The sequence below is a fragment of the Phymastichus coffea genome, unplaced genomic scaffold, assembly GCF_024137745.1.
Source record: "Phymastichus coffea isolate CEN01 unplaced genomic scaffold, Cenicafe_Pcof_1.1 PCOF00021, whole genome shotgun sequence".
Classification (NCBI taxonomy): domain Eukaryota; kingdom Metazoa; phylum Arthropoda; class Insecta; order Hymenoptera; family Eulophidae; genus Phymastichus; species Phymastichus coffea.
The window spans coordinates 317,621-339,113 of NW_026706832.1; positions in this window are offsets into that span (position 1 = coordinate 317,621).

Genomic DNA, 21,493 nt, shown 5'->3' on the forward strand with positions numbered 1-21,493 from the left:
AGAAGGTTCCTGTGAATTGGGTACCTTCGGCGTCCATTTCTTCACTCCGTATGACTAGGGCTATCGCGGGAGAGATATACTGCAGTAGAGGCTGTAAGTTATCTCTATTCATGCCCGGCATCGTCGTCCTCTCTCATCCAGGTTCGGTCTGACGCAAATTGAGCTGACATGGGTTCGCCCGTGGAGACAGCTCCTCTGCGCTCCTTTTCCATGCCAGTTGCCGGTGGTTGGGAAAATTTCTCAACACAGGCTGGGCTTCGTCAGTCTCTCGGACACACTTTCTGTCCGAAAGCACTAACCGTGGCGTGTGAGTTACTGATGGCCACGCGACAGGACTATCAGCCCCTGAGGCAGGCAAAGCCGAGACTTCTCGATGACGACCACCTCTGATGTCCGCCGTTCCCATCCCAATAAGGCGTGAAGGCGAGGCTCGCTCCTCTCGGGATCGAGAACACGTCCGTCCGCGAGCTCGGTCTACCCGCTCTTCGAAGGTATCTCCTTAGTCGCCTCAAGGAGTCCATTTTGTGAACCTTCCGACTGTTAATCCTCCACAGGGGTGATCGGCGGGAGTCTGGATAGCTCCGCAAAACTTTTGGAGAAAGCAAGTGCGGATTCACGCACAATCGTTTCATCTCCAAGCTCCTGCGGGTGCTTCGGTAGGCTCCGCAGTAAGAGTTCCGGCAGCTCCATTTTCGCTGCGCTACAATCCACCACCAGACCGGCGGCTTCCCTTTCCTCACCATTAGCCTTTTCATCGGGGAGTCCAGGGTCCACACTAATAGCGCGGTATACCGAGAGTTCCGCGACTATGGCCACACTCCGCTTAAGCACCCAAGTGCCCCGCGTCTCCTGAGTCCTTGTGCTCTACATCGCACCGGTCCCTCATCGTCACCCTCCGTAGTATCGGCAAGCGGTTGGTCGGGTTGAGCCCTTTGATGTAGAGGGTCTCACCACGCATGCCTCCGTGTGCATGGTTTTCGGTGTCCTGAGTCCATCCGGGTTCAGCGGGAGCTTGCTAATGACGCCTATCTCAGCGGTCATAGTTGCCAATTCTCCAATTTTTTCCTCCATATACAAATTTCTTCTCTTCAAATTACCATCAATATTGCTGTCACAAAAATAAAAAACAAAACGTCTTAGAAAAAGGAAACAAACAAAGACGACACTTCACTCATCAAGTCCATTAATCAAAAACTGTAAAGCTCATTCAGTTTTACTTTGAACTGGCCGTTAATCGCCGATCGATGTCCAAACCCCGCGCGGCATAATATAAGGTTTTAAATTCTTCTATTGAAACGTGATGGTTATTATTGGTCTTCAATTCATATACTACGTTCGAGACCTTGCTAATTACTTTGTACGGGTCCGCGTACTCAGGATCGAGTTTCTCATTCCTACCTGCCACAGCGCATGACAACAAGTACTTCCTCCGGTAGACTAAGCCGCCTATGTCGAATACTACATGTCTTCACCTATTATCGAATTCCTTTTTCTGTTTTTCATGTGCTTGCTCGATGTGACGGTCTACCACGTCACGCAGTGCATTCAGCCTTTGCAGCCGGTTCTACCAAATCTCCGGTTTGATTTTTATTACGGGAACACGTTCCTCTACTTCTCTCCTTAAACTTTTCACCGGCCAGGGATTTCGATCAAAATTCAAACACGCCGGGGAAACCTTCGTAGACGCCTGGCACGCGGTATTAATCGCGTTCTTGAACTCATAGGCAGCGGTCCTAGTTCCGATGATCGTTATACACGAACATGGCAATCATCGTTTTCAGAGTCCGATTAACTTACTCTACCAGATCACTCTGTTGATGGTAAGGGGGGGCAGAATACATGCTCAACAACATACTCTCAAAGTGTGTCCTAAAATACCTTTATTTGATAAGCTTTCGCGTTATCACTAACTAGGTATTCGGGCGTTCTCCATCGAAACAGGATCAACTTCTCGAAAGCGCACGTGAGCGATTTTCCGTCCACGCAGCGGTGATGATTTTAGCTCCACCCATTTTGTAAACAAATCTTGGAACACTACTATTTATCTAAATCGATTCTTGCTTCGCGGCAACACCACTACGTTCATTGCTACTACTATCCAGGGACGCTTAACCACGCATTTTCCCCACAAACCCTTTTGGTGCTTTCTGCTCGATTTTATATTTCTGGGAAACCTGACACTGATTAGCAAAGCTCTACACGTCGTATTGCACGCATGGCTAATAATATTCTCTCACTACCCGATAATATATCTTACTCTGTCCGGAGTGTTCGGCCGACGGCGCACAATGGGCGTCCTTTAGAACTCTCTCTTTCTATACTCGAGCGGAACAACCAATCGCCAGCACTCCTCGCGGTTAGTGACTAAATCGAGCAGATTATCTGTCATATACTGATATAATAAATGGTCTTCTATTTTCCAATTAGGATATTTCTTCGGATGATCTCGGACTTCTTGACGCCTTTTCAGATACCAAGAATCCTTGATCGTCTCCAATTCGCCAACTTCTGCCTCGTCCTCAAACTTGTGCGAAAGTGCATCCGGGACATGGTGCAGAGCACCTTTTCTATGCACTATCTCAAAGTCGAGCTACTGAAAATCCAGCACCCACCATTCTAGTCATCCTGTCAAATCTCGCTTTCTTAGCAGTCTTGTCAACGCGCTCTGATCCTTCACTATTACAAAGTAGAATCTCTATATGGCCTAAACTTTTAATAGGACCGCTTAGTATTTAATTTCGCTTACCGTATATCATCTCTCATACACGTTCAACATACGACTCGCATAGAAAATCGAATGCTCCTCGTTCTCGAATATCTGCACTAGACATGCTCCTACTGCCTGCAATGAATCGTCCTAATGTAAATAAAACGTCCGTCCGAAGTCCGGCCTCGCCAACACTGGAGCTTCAGTGAGCGCTTTTGTTAGTCGCTTAAACACCTCCTTCTGATCCTCTCCCCAAACCCATGGTTAGTCCTTCCATATTAATTTTGTAAGTGGTACTCTGATATCGCTTCCATTTTCAATAAATCTAGCGTACTACCCACCATACCTAAAAATCTCTGAAATTGTGCTATATTTCCGTGCGCTGGGTAGTCCATAATCGGCTGAATGTGGTTCGGGTCTGTGCGGAGGCCTTTGTAGTCCAATCTATAACCGAGATACGTCACTTCCGTGCTGAAAAAGTCCTATTTCTCCAGGTTAAATTCCAAGCCCACTTCAACTAGCCATTCCAACACTTTCTTTAACCACCGCATATGGTCCTCCAAATTCACACTCACCACTAACAAATCGTCCATGTACCAGAACACATTCTGCGCGAACTTCGATTCAAAAAGCGCACCCATAAAGCGCATGAATGTCGTGGGCGCGTTCACCAGGCCGAATGGCATTCTCTCGAATTCCTAGAATCTTAACCCAGGAACCGCACACGCAGTATACTGCTTGCTTTCTTCGTCCAAGGGAGTCTCTGCAGTCATCTGCAAGTAAGCCGACCTGAGATCAATCTTCGATAGAAATACAGCGCCGCACAGTCGATCCAAAATTGTATCAAGACTAGGCATCGGGTACGTATCAATCTTTGTCACTTTATTTACTGGGCGAAAGTCTAAAAAAATCGATACGTTCCGTCTACCTTTTCCACAATAATCGGTGCGCTACTCCATTGACTATCTAATGGCCTAATTATCCCCGTACGCCACATTCTTATAGTCTCTTCTTGTGTCAATCTTAGGATCGGTGGTTTCATTCGTCGTATAGGCGTTTTAATTGGTCTGGCATTTCCGATGTCTATTATGTGCTTATGTGCTTGATCAACTTCGTAGTGCCATCACCTGCTCACGTTTAGTGTCCCTATATCTTGCAAATCCCGCGGCGATCTATCAAATCATGGGCACACTGTGCTGCCGTAAATGGGATCAATGTCTTGCTCTTTTCTCCTACGTCAAAGAACAGCTTTAGGTCGCCTAAAGGATCCGTTTCCTTGCCTCTTACAATGATTGTAGGCGGCCTCAAATGTTACGCAAACCTACTCGCCAATCCTGAGCCCATGAATCCTCCGCATCCGAATCCAACAATGCCATGTAGGTCTTTCTCGTTTATGTTAATCGCAAAGAAAAACCTATTTTCTGCAACTGCCTCTTATCAATTTCGCTTTGGTTCGAGGGGTGACTACCCGAGCTTGCGTCGGCTCTTCTCCTCCACTAAAACGGAAGTAGTTTCTGCTACCTTCGCATGGCCTACCGGATGATCCACCTCCGATTCTCTTTGCTCACCCTCATTCCTTCGCTCTTGGTTTTCCGAGAGAGACAGAGAGCGATATGGTGATCCGATCTACATCCGCTCCACTTGCGCTCCATCGAACATCCTTTTTTCTATTTGTTCTTCTGAGAGTAGCAGAGAGCCTCGTGGTGACGCTTCAACCATACGCTTGATCCACGCTCGATCAGATAGCTCATTCTCCACACGCGCATCTAAGAGCAGCGGGGAGTTTTGTGGCGACTTCTTGGTCACACGCTCAACCTGCGCTCGATCGCATCGCTGACCTAACACTTCGGACTTTCCATTCTTGGCCGCATTATCCCTTTTCTCTTTACCGGGCTCTAGCGCTTTAACCCTCTCTGTTCCTACTATCGCCTTCAAAAATTCACCGTCATTAATATGCAATTTCTCCAATAGTTTGTAACGACGCGTCAAATTATCTCAAAACTCACTTGCCCTCACATCAGGCACTCCTGAACACGCGTCTCCGATTACACACACCTGTCTACTCCCGATGCTTTCACTGATCGAATTGCGTGGCTCGGCTGCAAGTATTAATATAGCCTCGTCTGGCTCGACCTCTTTTTGATCGTTTCCCTCTCTCGATCCGGCCAACATCGCGCGAGGCACCCTGCTTCGGTGCAACTCAAGCGCCAGCAATGGTCGCCCGAGTTAACTCAAACGGGGGTCGACGAGCAAACTTTGGCCCCCGCCTACGCGTTTCCCTGCTGCACGATGCTGCGCACGCACGTCGGAAAGTTTTGGAATACGAATCCTACCGTTCCACAAACCTGGCTACTGACCGCCGCACTTGAACACGCATTCGCGAAGTGACCAGGCTGCTTATACCTATAACACATGGGAAGTCGCCTACCTCCCTCCCGATTCACGCGGTTCACACACTGCAAGCTCCTATGCTCCCGTTGTCCGAAAAAGAAACAATTTCTCTCGGACGAGCGCGAGCTCCCGCCCGTGCCTTCAGAATTCTACTGCGCGCTCCAGTGCTGGAGAATGAAACTCGGTGGAACTGAAGTTCGCGACTGCGCCGAACTCGGGTCCATTGGGGTGGCCACAGGTGCAGCATTATTTGCACTTGTAGTGGAGTCTACCCCTGCGCCTAAACTTGACGTATTCTCCTCGTCTCGTTGTGCCGCAGCCATCAACACCCCACTCTCTGACGCGCTCACCTCTCCTCTTCCTTTTCGGCCTCCTCTTAGCACACCGACCATTCGTTCTTTCTACCGGTGCCACCTCCGCGTTCTTCTCCGCCTCTATTACTGCGGTTCTTGCCTATTTTTTAGCGGGTCCTGTCGAACTCCTATAAGCCGCATGAAGGATGAGCACGCTATCGGCCGCTGGTAGAGGTTGCCATTTCATTTCCCTTGCCCGCTGGCGCTCGAACTTGCAGTCTTCGCTTCAGATCTTGCACAGTGGCGAACGACTTCCCGTACATCTACATAGCGAAAGTGAGATACAAATCTTCCTTGTAAAGGAAGGGGACCTATCAAAACAGCGTATGATGCATTGTAACACGGTCAGGTAATCGCTCAATGTTTTTCCCTCAGCTTGTATCCGCAACCACAGTTTCTGGTATAGGTCCTCTCTTTTAAAATGCCTCCCGAATTCCTTCTTTAAATCCGAGAAAAACTCTTCGATATTTCGCCAACTATACTCATTCTTCCTATACCATAGTGAAGCGTTTCCCGTGAGCACAATACCTACCGCCCCCAATACCCCGCCGTCCTCCAAATTATAAAAATCTTGATACTTTCCTATTCATCAATAAAGCGATCCACGTCCGCTCCCTTTTCTCCTGAAAACTTCAGCGACCATGCGCGAAAAACGATTCAAAAACCTTCACCGCGTCCAACGGTTTATTACCAATATACCGGCGACTTGCCGGCCTAGCTGTGTGTGCGTCCAATTGATAAGTCTGAGGACTCATTCTGGCTAACATCCCACTCGCTCGTCAGCGGATCTCTCCATCTATCCTTCCCTTTTCGCCTCTTCGGACGACCAAGCTGCGGCCCGACAAACGGTTCTGCCCTTTCAACTTTCACGGCCTATTTCTCTCGAATATAGTCCCTCATAAAATTTCTAACTAACTCCTCCCAATTATTCATTGCCTCTCCTACCTTGCGTAGTATGGCCCGGGTACTCGTCCGTTCATCGGACAATCCGGAAACCCCCATTGCGATGGCACCATTTTCCTCATCTGAGAAAAATTCGTTCTCCAAGGACGGTGCACGTGAGCTGTCCTCCCGCAGCCGATACGATACCGAACGAAAGAATTGCTTTCCGCATCTGTCTACGCGGACGCAGGCGGCATCCTATTAATCCGATGTTTGGGAGCCAGCACTGCCTTGTCCTTCATATTCGTGCATTATTAGATTCGTCTGACTATTTCAAATTCTCTTTCAGTTACCTCTAATTTTATCTCTAAGTCGATATACTTTTCCCAATAAAATTGAGTTCCGTCTCTCTTTTTTTTTCTTTTGTGGCTATTAGAAAGACAATTTCGGCGTGTTCCCGACAAGGGATGCTGTGTAATAAGTTCCTTTCCTTAATTCGACTTCGCGATTCACCCGTCAAATGAAATAGCCCAAATAACATCGCATCACTAATTATTTATAAAGTGAAGGGTATGGAAGACGCATTCACTTCACCGCGGAAGGCGATTATGAGACAGGCAGAGAAACAGAAATTATCGAAAATTATTTGTCCATTCACATTTTTTATTTACTTTTCGTTAGTTACAATGTCCGATACAGTTTTACGTATTGAAGGAAAAGGCAGTACGAGTACGTCTCCGTGCGAGTAAACGCACCGAGGATAAAGTATCTCCGAACACCAAATTGTTCGACCGTTCCGATAATCTCGTCGAGAGAGAGAGAGAGAGAAAAACGAAGAACGCACCGAAATATGATAGGGTACGTGATCTGAGGGAGGAGCGTCGTCGGAGACCTGGCGAGCTACTGCTACTGATGCTGCTCTGCCATTTGTCGACGTCCTCCTAGCTGCTGTTGTTCGTTCTTTAAAGTCCGGTCGAATACGACCGTAGAAGGCTGGTTGTCTGCCTCAGCTTTCCTACCTCTTTCCGTTCCACAAGAGAAGGCCGATGTCCGTTCCCATCATTTGACTTCTCGCTTTAACTTTTCACTTGAATTCTCACTCGCTTAATCACTCGCGTCGCTGGTCCTGTCAGTACTGCCCGCGCTCTTCTGTTCTTCGTGGCATATTCCCACTCTTTCCCTCAGCACCCAAAATCGGCTACGTACACATATGCGAGTCACGCCGACGACACTATTTTTCTCTCTCTTTCTCTCTCTCTTTCTCCCATTTCTTTCCGTCGCTCCGATGTCTCTACCGACGTCGATGAGGAATCAAACCTGACACAAAGCCACATCGAGCGTTGATACTTGGTTCAAACTACCAAGACATTGAGTCACAGCGGCGAAGAAGAAGGCACGCATACGAGAGAAAAAGAAGGGCGAAGAAGGCGAGCGATTTCAACGATCGCATCCCCGTCACAAAATATTAATTCATGACGGATAATAAAATAATTATTTAAGTAATTTAATCCGATTAGAAATTCCAATAAATAGATATATTTCAATATCCTTAGGGATTGTTTTTGAAGCGTAAATCGAATTATTATTTTTATATCAATGTCGATCTTCTATATGTGGTATGTTTTCTGAGTGCATTACATTACCGACATTTTACACGATGACGTATTCTACTACGTCCATATTTTCTACATAATGTAAGTCAGTAATTTACTCTCAAATTATATTTTTTTTCAGATAATAATTATTCTAGATGTATAATAATTTTATGTATATTACACATTACTTTTTTACATCATTCACGTCAGTATTACTCTGTAACGAGGGTTTAGACCGCTACAATATGTTAATTTAACCGAGATCATCAACAATTGCAGCTCTTTGCGGGATTACGTTCTGCTACGTAAGACCGGCCCGGTAGGTCAAATTGCCAACCGGCCCGCGGAGAACGTCGTGGGTCATGCAGCTTAAATCGTGAACGTTGAGAGAAGCGATGGGAAGGAAAGGTAGTCCAAAAGAAAAGTCATGTAGTTGAAGCAGTATATAAATATATATAATTTATATACGTGTCAGTGTACAGAACGGTTCAGACAGAACAGCGAGATAGACAAAACGAGACAGAGATCCAAGGAACGATCGGTACTTACATTAATCGAAGCCTCTCATTTACGATTCGGTAGGATTGCAGAGTTCGCCTAACTGTACAGTCGCTTTTCGTGAGGGAAGGGAGGTATTGCACACACAGTTGCACCTCACTAACTAGTTGCAGTCAAAAGTCACTCTCTTGCCACGAGGCGATTCACAAAGAAAAACTAATACAAGCGTACGCACGACAGAATGCCTCTGCACGGCTTGCGAGCTATCGGCTAATTGTCGGCCCTTCGTCACGCGATACGAGGCGCGCGGCTCGCCATATATAGTTATACTTACACGCGCGCGCGGTCTCTCTCTACCGGCGGTTGCAATCACGACGCTCTCAGGAAGCTCGATTATGGTCCGCTTAGCAAAAACATAGATGATGCACATAGTGCACCATATTGCCAGCCTCGCGGCTGGCCAGGTCACTTTGTGCAAAAATCTTTTGTCAAAACGGCGGACAGTAATTGTCTTCCTCAACATAGAGTGGAGACTTCTCAAACAAACAACTTGTTGTTTTGGGAGAGGATGTCGTAAACTTCTCTTACCTGTACGGGCATATGCAAATGCAAATGCTGAAGTACAAAATGCGTCATCGATTGCCCTCGACAAGCAGCTAATGCTAGTCTACCCGAAGTGAATGCAATGTGTATTTGAGCGAAGACTTGCAATCACAAGTGCGGATGTGTGTATCTTCACGCGGTGGGGCTGAAAACTCTGTCTCTGTAAAGAAACAGTAGGCAAAACACACAACGCTTGCCCTTAGGGCAAATGGCCAACCGGCCAAACAAAACAAACACGGACCATAACAACACGTGGTGAGGTGCGGCCTGTAAACGCCCAAACATTCAACGCGGAGTCTACCACACCCCAAGAGCTCGACTCGAGCCCAGAAAAGCCAAAGTCCGGGAGTCATTTGAGGGGAAATCTCTCGGGATTGTGGTACCGCGCGCCCTCTTAGAGGACGGCAGACCGCTCCGGGAGCTAGTTGCAGAGGACCAATGGTCCCGGCAATCCGAATTTAATTCGGGTAGATAACAAATTACTCCCTATCGACTGGCAATCGGTAGGTGCCACTACTGTGGGTAAAGAGTCGCGGCCGTGGTCATAGGAGCTACCCAAAGTTCGTTGCCTCGAGCTCCTGGAGTAAGGTCCGACACCATTGTGCGAGAGAACAGTCCATTTGGCCGAGTAACTCTCGATGACTAGAACGCACTACGGATGCCGAAACCCTTAGGAAAAATATTTCCACAGAAGGGCAGCATCCTTCCTGCTAAGGAATTGTTTAAGCCCTACTAGCTAAAGCAATTTTACAATTGAAAGCGAAATTAGTGGCTGCCAGTTCTCTTCGAAAGCGAAAACCATGCACTAAATGTCCATCAAATCCAGTGCTGCTAAAGGTGAACACTGGCTAAGACGACAGAAAAGGTGAAAACCCGACATGCTCACTCAAATGCTACTTTGGTTGCAATTCGTCAAACACCTAACCCTGACCAAGACGAGGTTTGATTAATATCAAACGTAGCGTGAAGTTAAACACGCCGGTACATTCGTAAGTAGTATTAAGTTATATTATAACCAAATTAGTTTTAAGCGGTTAATTATAATTTAAGCAGTAAGTTAAGCAGTAGTATTAAGAATAGGATTAAGAAAAGTTAACAATCAAAAATCAGAAAGAAAAATTAAAAATAAAAAAGAATTATAGATTTAAGATTACCAAATAAAATAAAATCAAATAAAATCAAATAAAATAAATAAATCAAAATAATTAAATGACTAACAAAAAGTTAGAAAGCTAGAAAAATAACTAGCTCAATTAATTGTAAATATAAGAGCCATAGAAAACCATGGAGAAACCCGACAAGGTAACAATCGAAGCTCAAGTCAACACGCACAAACATACTCACTGCTTGCACTCGAATGGCACTCGCTTAATTTGAACGCGCACGTTAACGCTGAAACTAGAATCGAAAGCCACACTTCAGAATCGCCAGCAGCGATCCCAAAGGAGGAAATATATAACTAGACATTGCGTTGTACCTCAAAAGCAATATGGTCAACCATTCTAGGTTTAGAAAAGCGAGGAAACGTAAGCGGCAGGCGACCGTTGAGAAATCAGAGCACTGCTCTAACACTCCGGCGTCAACTCAGTTTCCTTCGCAACCAAACAATTTTGACGAAAGCCAAGACGATTGCCCACCAGTTAAGAGGTTTAACTTGAACGCGTAACAAAACCCTGAACTGGGCCCGAAACTGAGGATCATACAATTGAACCTCAACAAAAGGCAAGTAGCCAACGATGAGCTCGGAGAAATTATGACAGACAGAAATCTTGACATACAGGTGGCACTGGTGGAAGAGCCATATCACTGGAATAACGCGATTTCAGGTATGGGTAGTGTCGCAGCCATTCACGGAGCCAAAAAAGGCGAAATGATTCAAGCTGCGATACTCTACAACCCGCACAAGGTCACTGCTACTAAGATTTCTAATCTGTGTGACTCCCACTGTGTTTGTGCATAAATAGTCGGAACCGTTGGTGAAGTTTAATTCATAAGCGTCTACTGTCAGTTCAGCCATAGCAGGAAGACCTATCTTGACAAACTAGCTGAGACTCTCAAGCAATTGAAAGGCAAAAGAGTCTGTAACGTGTGTATGTGTGTCGTTGACTCGAGCGCTCAGTTGCTGGCGCTCGCGGAGCAGTCGGCGGGAGAAGTCATGTTGCGCGCCTTTGCCGGCGACACAATTAGCTCTGTACACTCTGCTAACGGCGCTCTTTGGATACGGACCTTCCTTGGACAAGTGACTCTTCGTTGACTAACTAAGGATGGAGCGACTTTCTCGAATCATTTGGAGAATATTGGAAGTGCGACGATCTTAGTATCAAGGTGTTTTGTCCGGTCCAGAAAGCAGCCCTTCTTTTTTAATCAACGCCGACAATTCTTCACCATGATGACATCGATGCAGTCGTCTGACAAATCTACATTTTGGAATTTTTTAACTGTGAGCTTCAGGATAGAGAATTCTTCTTTGAAATCCACACCGCTGTAGTGCGTTTGAAGAATGCAGCGATATCGGCTTAGTCTTTCATTTAACATGTAAGTGATGATTTGAATCGATGAAATCGATCACATTATTAATTTGATTACCATAGTGAGTGATGGAAAAAGAGAAAACTAATAATAACGAACAATTGAAAGTGTCCAACTAATTAAAATTACAAGATTTTGAAATAATTGTTAAGTTTAAGTCATGTAATACATTTCAACGGGGAGTTCAAGAATGTAAATAAGAGCGCGTATGTAAATGACCCGGACAAAGTTGTTTTGAATATTAAGAATTCTGACGAGGCGACAACAATTTAACTTTGACTTTGCGTACTTTTAACTTGTAATTATTATATTTTGAAAACCAATGGAATGTAACAATTTGAATAATGCAACGACATTATGAATATAACATGATGTAACTGTAGTCATTTTAAAATATTCCTCTATTCTATCCACTCATATGATATAGTGTGTGCATCTTTGTATTTTCGAGAGTCTAATACTAGATTCGATATAATACAATTATAAATGGCGCCCAACGTGGGGCATATTTGAATATTTGTTATTCAATTATTTGAACCCTACACACACGTATGAGTGATAGAGTGGGAATATATATAACTAAGTCCGGCCGATTATCGAAGCAAAAAATAATCAACCTCAATTGCTCCCGTGGGAAAACAACCGTTAAGCATAATACTAATACAAAAAATATGGTTTTTCCTCGTGACGAGCATGATGCACAACCGAGTGGACGACGCAGCGATCCGCTCAACATGGAACAATTACAACAACTTGCTGAACAACAAAGACAAGAACTAGAAGAAAGGGATTTACAACTGCGGGAGATGAGACAACAACTCGAAGCTCGAGAAGCTGAATTTGGCAGGCGCGAAGAAGCTCAAGCGAACGCTGCGAGTTCTCATCAGGACGACGGTCGTAACAATAGACAACAATCAACGTTGCTGCGAGAAAAGGATTATACGGCGGAAATTTGCACAATTATGGGTAACGTTACAAGTATGCATATTGATGTTAAAATGCCCGAATTCCATGACGAAAATATGTCAAACCCTTTGCAGTTTCTTGATGACTTTGAGAGATTCTGTTCGATTAAAAATATTAAGAATCAAGATAGGTTGAGAATTTTGAATATACACTGCCGGCCAAAAGTTTGGAAACAGTGTTGAAAAAATATGTATTCATGAATTAATTAGGAAATTTATTGATTCACTTGTTTGAAACATAGTATAACAACAAAAAATGTATATTTTACAACAAGAAAAAATATATCTAGACAACAAGAAAAAGTGTATCTAGACATAAAAAGAAAAATACAAAAGTCTATAAAGAAAAGGTATTAATATATCAGATTTTTTTTTCATCAAAAAATCCACCCTTGCTTTTGATGACTGCTCTCACCAACCGTGGCATTCTTTCGATAAGTTTGTCCAAAGTTTCCTGTTCCAGAGAAGCCCACGCCTCTCTTAGCTTCTCCCATAAGTCTCCAGCGGATGTTGGACAACATGTTCTTATTTTTCGATCGAGATCTTCCCACAGAAGTTCGATCGGGTTGAGGTCTGGCGATTGCGGCGGCCATGTCATATTTTCCAAGACACCATCAGCTTTTTTTTGCTCTAAATAACTGCGGCAGAGGATCGACGTATGTTTTGGGTCGTTGTCTTGCTGGAAGACAAAACCACGGCCGGGTCCTCTTAATCCAGAGGGAATCGCATGACGAACGAGAATATTTTTATATTGCTCTTTTCTCATTATTCCATCACTTTTCACTAAATCTCCGGTTCCATGGCCAGAAAAACATCCCCACACCATCACTGAGCCACCTCCATGCTTCACAGTAGGCACTATACACTGAGGTGTCATTTTTTCGGACGCACTTCTTCTCACATAAATTCTACGTCGAGAGCCAAATATTTCATACTTGGATTCGTCACTCCAGAGCACATTTTTCCATTGATCCATCGTCCAGTTTCGATGCCTTTTAGCCCATTGTAGTCTTTTCTTTTTATTCTCTTTACGTAGTAATGGTTTTTTCACTGCAACACATCCTTTGAGTCCGGCAGCGTTTAATCTTCTTTTTACAGTTGTTAGTGAAACCGGTTTTTCACGACTTCTGTTGATGTCTGCGCATATTTCGGGAGCTGTTAACCGTCTATTCCGTTTACTGGTAACCACTATATGCTTACCTTCGCGAGAAGTAGTTACTTTTGGACGTCCGGTTCGAGGACGATCGTGATGATTACCCGTGTCTTCAAATCTTTTGATCGTTGAATGCACACCTTTCAATGAAATTTTCAATTTTTTGGCAATTTCACGATATGAGATACCTTCATTATGTAATGCCAATACAGCTCCCCTTTTTTCAAGTGGAATTTCTTTACGTTTTCCCATGACTGAGCCGTATAATATAAATATGTAAGCCAAAACTTTTACAAATTCCTAAATAAAAAAAAATATTCGAGACAACTTAAAGACGCTTACAGTTTTGACTCAAATGAGGGAAATCAAATACAAGACTTATAAAAAAACAATACTGACAAACCAAAGTAATATGGATAAAAGTTTAAAGCCAAAAAAGGAAACAAAAGTAGAACATCACAATAAATTTCTCATCGATAATAAACTCTCATATCGTCAATATTATGAAAACAAACGGACTGGCAAAAATTCTAAGTTCATACTACTTTTATCTAAAACCTTAACCCTCAAGTTACCTGGAAAGGCTTGATTCTGTGTCATTATGAGCAAAAAATACTTTTTTCGAGGCAAAACTCCTGGAAAAATACATATTTCGAAATCCGAACGAAGTGTTTCCAAACTTTTGGCCGGCAGTGTAGCTTTGAACGGTAAGGCTAGACACTGGTACGAATTGCAGGCTCCTTTCATGACTTTTGATCAATTCAAGGAAAACTTTCAAAATGAATTCTATAGTTTAGCGATTCAGATTAATTTCAAAGATAAATGGTCAAATAGAAAGTTCAACAATAGTGAGGATAAAAATTTACAAACATATTATTACAAACAAATGAAACAAGCCAATTATTTGAGACCTCAAATTACACAATATGAAAAAAATTTAACAATAATTAAACAATTTCCTCTTTCTGCGAGAAAGAGTTTAGCCCTTATAGATTATAATAACTCTAACGATATAATTAAAGCAATAATTAGTCTTGACAGCCTGTACAGTGAAAAGTCCAAAGCTTATGAGTACGAGAACGGTTATAATAGAGTAAATTCAAATAATTACGGTTATTACAATTCAAACTATAAAAGTAGGAATCATAGTGATAAACAAAATGTACAAATTAGTCAATTCAAAATTCAAAATAAACAACACACCTCAAATTATCGTGGCAAAGGAAACTTTTATAAGTTTAAGAGACGCGATATAGCACACGGTAAATCTACTCAAAACTTCCAGAATCATAACAATTTAGAAAACAATAGCCCTCGGTGTTCACAACAGTTCCCAAGATTAGTGCCCGATACACGTTTTCCCCCACCTGTGATGAGTAACGTTAGTACATGCACCGATGTAAACACGCAGCATCAACAAAGTCATTTAAACGAGAGATAGGCGCGTTGAGTTGTGGTCCGTCAGCGCGTCAATATCACGACGATGTAGTAAATGAACTATCGAAGGAGATAGACAAGGAGGACCGCGAACTTGAAAAAAATTTATTTAAAAAAATTCCCCCATCACCTCATTTATTATGCACCATAGATAATAAACAGATTTGGTCACTGGTTGACACGGGTAGCCAAATAAGCGCGATTTCAGATGAATTTTATAATGAGATAAAGAATTCTCAAAGTCTTCTAGAATTACCAGTCACAAATATGGTTGTGTCGGTAGCTATCGGAAAAAAACCAACTACAATAAAAAAACAAACCATGTTAAAAATAAGTATAGACGGAGAAACTTATGAATTTATTTTTTTGGTGGTGCCATCTTTAACAAGTAAATTGATTTTGGGAAATGATTTTCACTTAAGGATTGGATTGATTATTAATTATTGGCATAGAATAATACAAATAAAAAACAGAATAGTAAAAGCCTCATCGATATTGTTTGAACCGGCTTCTTCGGAAAGATTGGTTTTAACAGAAACAAAAGACAAAACATGCATATATATTTTAACGTCAAATCGAAACATGATCGAAAATGACATTATTGATGCGTACAAGAATAAATCGCAATTAAAAAATAATCAAGAAGAAGATAATGACAAAATTTCTTACAAAAAATGTAGTATTGATACGATTGAGGATATAAGAAAAGAAATATCCGAAGGTAATGTAATGTCAAGTATAGATGATTACATAGATGATCTTGATAATTTACTAAATAAAAGTAAAATTAACGCATGTACAGTCGAAAGCAACAATGATAATAGTTTTGCTGAGGAGTTTGATTCAATCGCGAGAAATCTCACAATGATTGATGAGGAAAAAAAGAGCATTTTCATGAGGATGATCATACAATTCAAAAGACTATTCTCTGACAAACCTGGATGTGTCAACAATTATACACATAAACTGCGCTTAAAGTCTACAAATCCGAAAATAAACCAATCATATCCAGTACCATACGCATTGCGTGATGAAGTAGAGATGTGTTTGGAAAAGATGTGTAAAGCAGGAATCATAGAACCAGCTATAAGTCAGTACTGTAATCCCCTTCGAATCGTACGTAAAAGCGACGGAGCGATACGGGTGTGCCTCGATGCAAGAAATCTAAATAAATATTTGGAAGAGGACCATGAAGCACCACCAATGATAACTGATATCATACAAGTGTTTTTCAAAGCTAAATATTTCTCCAAGATAGACATGACGATGGGCTACTGGCAAATTTTACTAGATAAAGAATCACGACCACTTACTGCATTCGTCTTTAAGGGTCGAATGTATCAATTTATACGCGTACCTTTCGGTATAAGTACAGCAAGTAGCGCTTTCATTCGAGCTTTTACAATGGCCTTATCGAGCCAGGCTCCCATTATGAACATTTTTAAAAATCAACTAGAGAAAGAAAACAATCAAGTTAATTTTTCAAACGAAATAAATATAAATAAATATTCAGCAACTTATGTTGATGATTGCGCAATCGGTACTCAAACATTCGAAGAACATATTTTGGTTTTACAAGTCATTTTCTCAAAATTGATGGCAAACGGTTTTACAATAAATTTAAAAAAATGAAAATTTTTATTAGACAAAATAAAATTCCTAGGATTTATCGTATCATATAACGGGATAATTCCTGACCCAGAACGTGTCGCAATAATAACTAATTTTGAAAATCCGAAAAACAAACAACAATTACAACACATACTTGGAGTATGTAATTACTACCGACGTTTCGCAATAAAACATAACAATTTCATATCACCGTTTCGAGATTTATTAAAGGATAATTCAGAATGGTTATGGACGGAAGAACATACTCGTGCCTTTGACGCATTAAAACAGAATTTTACAAATACTGTTTGTTTGAGTCATGTTATCCCGAACATCCCATTCAAAATTCAAACAGATGCAAGCAATAGTGGTATAGCAGGTATTTTATATCAAATAGATAAAAATAAGGAACATTGCATAATTTCTCTTGCCAGTAGATGTCTAACACAAACTGAAATAAAATATACAACGACAGAATTAGAGCTTCTAAGTATCGTGTATAGTATTGCAAAATTCAGAGAGTTTTTGGTGGGCGGGACTTTTGAGATCGTAACGGATCATAAAGCGTTAACATTTTTGAATTCGACCGTATTTCATAATTCACGCCTGATAAGATGGTCTCTGTATTTGCAACAATACTCATACACTGTAGTACACTGTAGAGGAAAGGGCAACACAGTAGCTGATTTTCTGAGTCGTAATCCCGAAAGTAAATTTAGGGAATATACACAGGAAACTCTCATGATTTCATCCCTTTGTGATTACAGTTTGCCAACGATAAAGAATGACGAAGTGTCTTCATTGGTAATAATGGCATTGTTCAATGCAGATACCTCATTAAAACAAATCATGAAAAATATAGCTGAAAGGCAAAATCAAGACATAGCTTGCAAAAATTTCCTTAAACAATTAAATAATAAAAATAGTAAACATGAACATTTGCAGGTTTATGAGAACGTATTATTCATGAAATACTATAAATCAGAGGCATGGCGTATTGTAATACCAAAAGAAATAAAAGATGAAATAGTAAAACTCACTCATTTTCAATTAGGTCACCCTGGAGTATTTAAAACAGTATCATATTTGAAAAGGTACTATTATTGGCGTACGATGACTAAAGACGTGAAGACTCATATATTGAGTTGCGACCTTTGCCAGCGCGTGAAATATTTCACGATCGCGATGGAGGGGCCACATCAACTCGTCGAGGCTGATAAACCATCAGATCTGGTGACGGTTGATTTTTATGGCCCTCTCCCTCGCGGTCGGGGGGGAGTGGAGTACATATTCGTAGTCCTGGATGCGTTTTCAAGATTAATTCGCCTCTACCCCATGAGGAAAGCCACGACACTTAAAAGACTTATCGAAGAATACATTCCGGAATGCGGAAAATTCGAGAGAATTTTGAGTGACAACGGTAGTCAATTTACGTCCAATAGATGGAAAATCGAATTAGAAAAACTAGGAATAAAGGTTGTATATAGTTCAGTTAGACATCCCCAATCCAATCCCACTGAACGGGTAATGAGAGAAATAGGCAGATTTTTCAGAACATATTGCGAAAATAAACATACCTCCTGGCCATTATATTTATCTAAAATGCAGGAACTATTTAATACAACGACTCATCATAGTACAGGCTGTGCACCTAATGAATTGCATTTTGGACAAAAAATTCAGAATAAAATAACTACATTTTTAAAGTTTCCACAATCAAATCCCATTAATCATAAATATCTTATAACCTTTGCAAGGAAAAATATTGAAAAAAGTCATGCGGCTCGTGCCAAGTGTCAAAAGCCATCTAAAGTAGTAATAAAAGAAGGAGACCTGGTGCTTCTGAGAGTAAGACATTTGTCTAATGCATTAGATAAGGTTACCAGGAAGTTATTCCACTTGTTTGAGGGACCTTTCAAAGTCGCAAGGGACCTGGGTCGAAATGCTTATGTTTTAGTTGATCCAAACGATCAGAGTGTCGAGAAAGGCGTGTATAATCGCGCAAATTTAAGAAAATATAATAAGGTTTAGTTTAAAGCGTTTTAATATTGGTAAAAACGGGAGTGATCCTTCAGGAAGGATGTGCTTCAATCGGATACTAAACAAAATGTGAAACGCGCCTTTGTAAAGTGTCGATACACTTAGTTATGTAAGAATTAGATTAAGCAATAAGCAAGTAGAATAGTTTAAAGGTGCACCTATGTATATATGTATGTATAAAGCGTATGAAAATTTGCAAATTGATTAACATGTAAAATGCGAGTAAGCTTGAAATGCGAGTATGAGTGTGCTTGGTTGTGTGATTTTTAATGTGGTATGAATGTGTTGTATGAGCGTGAGTGGCGGATGTTCTGATTCATATGAGTCGGAGAGTGTGCGGGACACAGCCTCTGCTTATAGTGTGGAGGGTAATTCAAATTTATTGGGGACCATTGCGGACTTCTCCCTGATTTCTTTGTTTTTAAGCGGTTGACTTCAACCACTAAAAAAGGGAGAGAGTTGTAACGTGTGTATGTGTGTCGTTGACTCGAGCGCTCAGTTGCTGGCGCTCGCGGAGCAGTCGGCGGGAGAAGTCATGTTGCGCGCCTTTGCCGGCGACACAATTAGCTCTGTACACTCTGCTAACGGCGCTCTTTGGATACGGACCTTCCTTGGACAAGTGACTCTTCGTTGACTAACTAAGGATGGAGCGACTTTCTCGAATCATTTGGAGAATATTGGAAGTGCGACGATCTTAGTATCAAGGTGTTTTGTCTGGTCCAGAAAGCAGCCCTTCTTTTTTAATCAACGCCGACAATTCTTCACCATGATGACATCGATGCAGTCGTCTGACAAATCTACATTTTGGAATTTTTTAACTGTGAACTTCAGGATAGAGAATTCTTCTTTGAAATCCACACCGCTGTAGTGCGTTTGAAGAATGCAGCGATATCGGCTTAGTCTTTCATTTAACATGTAAGTGATGATTTGAATCGATGAAATCGATCACATTATTAATTTGATTACCATAGTGAGTGATGGAAAAAGAGAAAACTAATAATAACGAACAATTGAAAGTGTCCAACTAATTAAAATTACAAGATTTTGAAATAATTGTTAAGTTTAAGTCATGTAATACATTTCAACGGGGAGTTCAAGAATGTAAATAAGAGCGCGTATGTAAATGACCCGGACAAAGCTGTTTTGAATATTAAGAATTCTGACGAGGCGACAACAATTTAACTTTGACTTTGCGTACTTTTAACTTGTAATTATTATATTTTGAAAACCAATGGAATGTAACAATTTGAATAATGCAACGACATTATGAATATAACATGATGTAACTGTAGTCATTTTAAAATATTCCTCTATTCTATCCACTCATATGATATAGTGTGTGCATCTTTGTATTTTCGAGAGTCTAATACTAGATTCGATATAATACAATTATAAGTCTTAGTTGGAATGGACGCAAACGCCAAGTCAAAGATCTGGTCTAATACACAGGACAAGAATGGAACAGTCATTGAAGAATTCATAGACCAATACGGGCTAATTGTGGCCAACAGGAGGGACCAACTTCCAACGTGACGTAGTACAGGGGGTGAGACGGATATCGATGTAACTTTACATACGTCAAATCTGTCAAACTTCTTAGCTAGCTGGGCAGTGAAAGAATGGACCACCAGTGACCACAGGCCCATAGTGATCAAACTGGATTTTGCCTCACAGCCAGCCAAACTCATACGAACCAAAGAAACATTAAAACCAAGGTTCAATATGAGAAAACCTGATTGGGAGAAATTCGGGAGACTTTGTAAATTCGAGAAAGAGAACCTATCTAAGCTCCCATTAGAAACCCCTAAAGACATTGAAACATATGTTTCAAAATTTGAAGAGGTTCTAATAAGGGCAGCAAAGGACTCTATTCCATCAAAAATGAGAAGAACGCGCTCTCAACCCTGGTGGAATTTTGATTTGCGAAGTAAGAAGCGAGCGATACAAAGACAACGCAGAATCGCTGCTCTGAAAGACAAGGAAGGACCGAATATAAAACAAAGGAAAGTCCTCCAGAGATCACTTGAAAAATTGAGTCAAATGAATTCCGTATATGCAACGGCTATTAAAAGAGCCAAAAGCAATAGCTGGCGAGACTTCTGCACTATTGAAAGCGAAAAGAATGCTTGGGCGTATACATACAAACAAGCATCCAATAAATCCAGAATCTCAAAAGCGATGTGCATGGTTAACCGTAATGGTTCAGTTACAAAAGACTGGAAAGAAACAAGCATGGCTCTACTAGAAGAATTGATGATGACCCAAGCTGCGAAAACGATGCACATGCAGAAATTCGCAGAGATATGCGGGAGGTTCCAGTAACCGGCGACGCAATGCCTTTCCTAACAAGGGAAGTTGAAATGGCCCTTAGAGCGAACAAGGCAGGGAAATCACCAGGCAAAGACAAAATAGAGTCAGAGATGTTTGTTAACGCAAAACCATTACACCAGGAATTGACGCGACTTTTCAACGCCTGCTTAAAATGCGGAGTGTTCCCCAGAAGATGGAAAAGTGGATTGCTAATCACGTTACTCAAAGGGGTTGAAAAACCCGAGAACGAGATTAAATCATATAGACCCGTGTCTACTCCCGATAGCGGGGAAGACACTCGAGAGGCTTGTGATTCAAAGAATATCCAACATTCGAAACAGCTCGGACTGGTCTTCGGAGGATCAATTTGGCTTTAAGGCAAATAGATCCACAGAGGACGCCATTAGAAGACTACATGA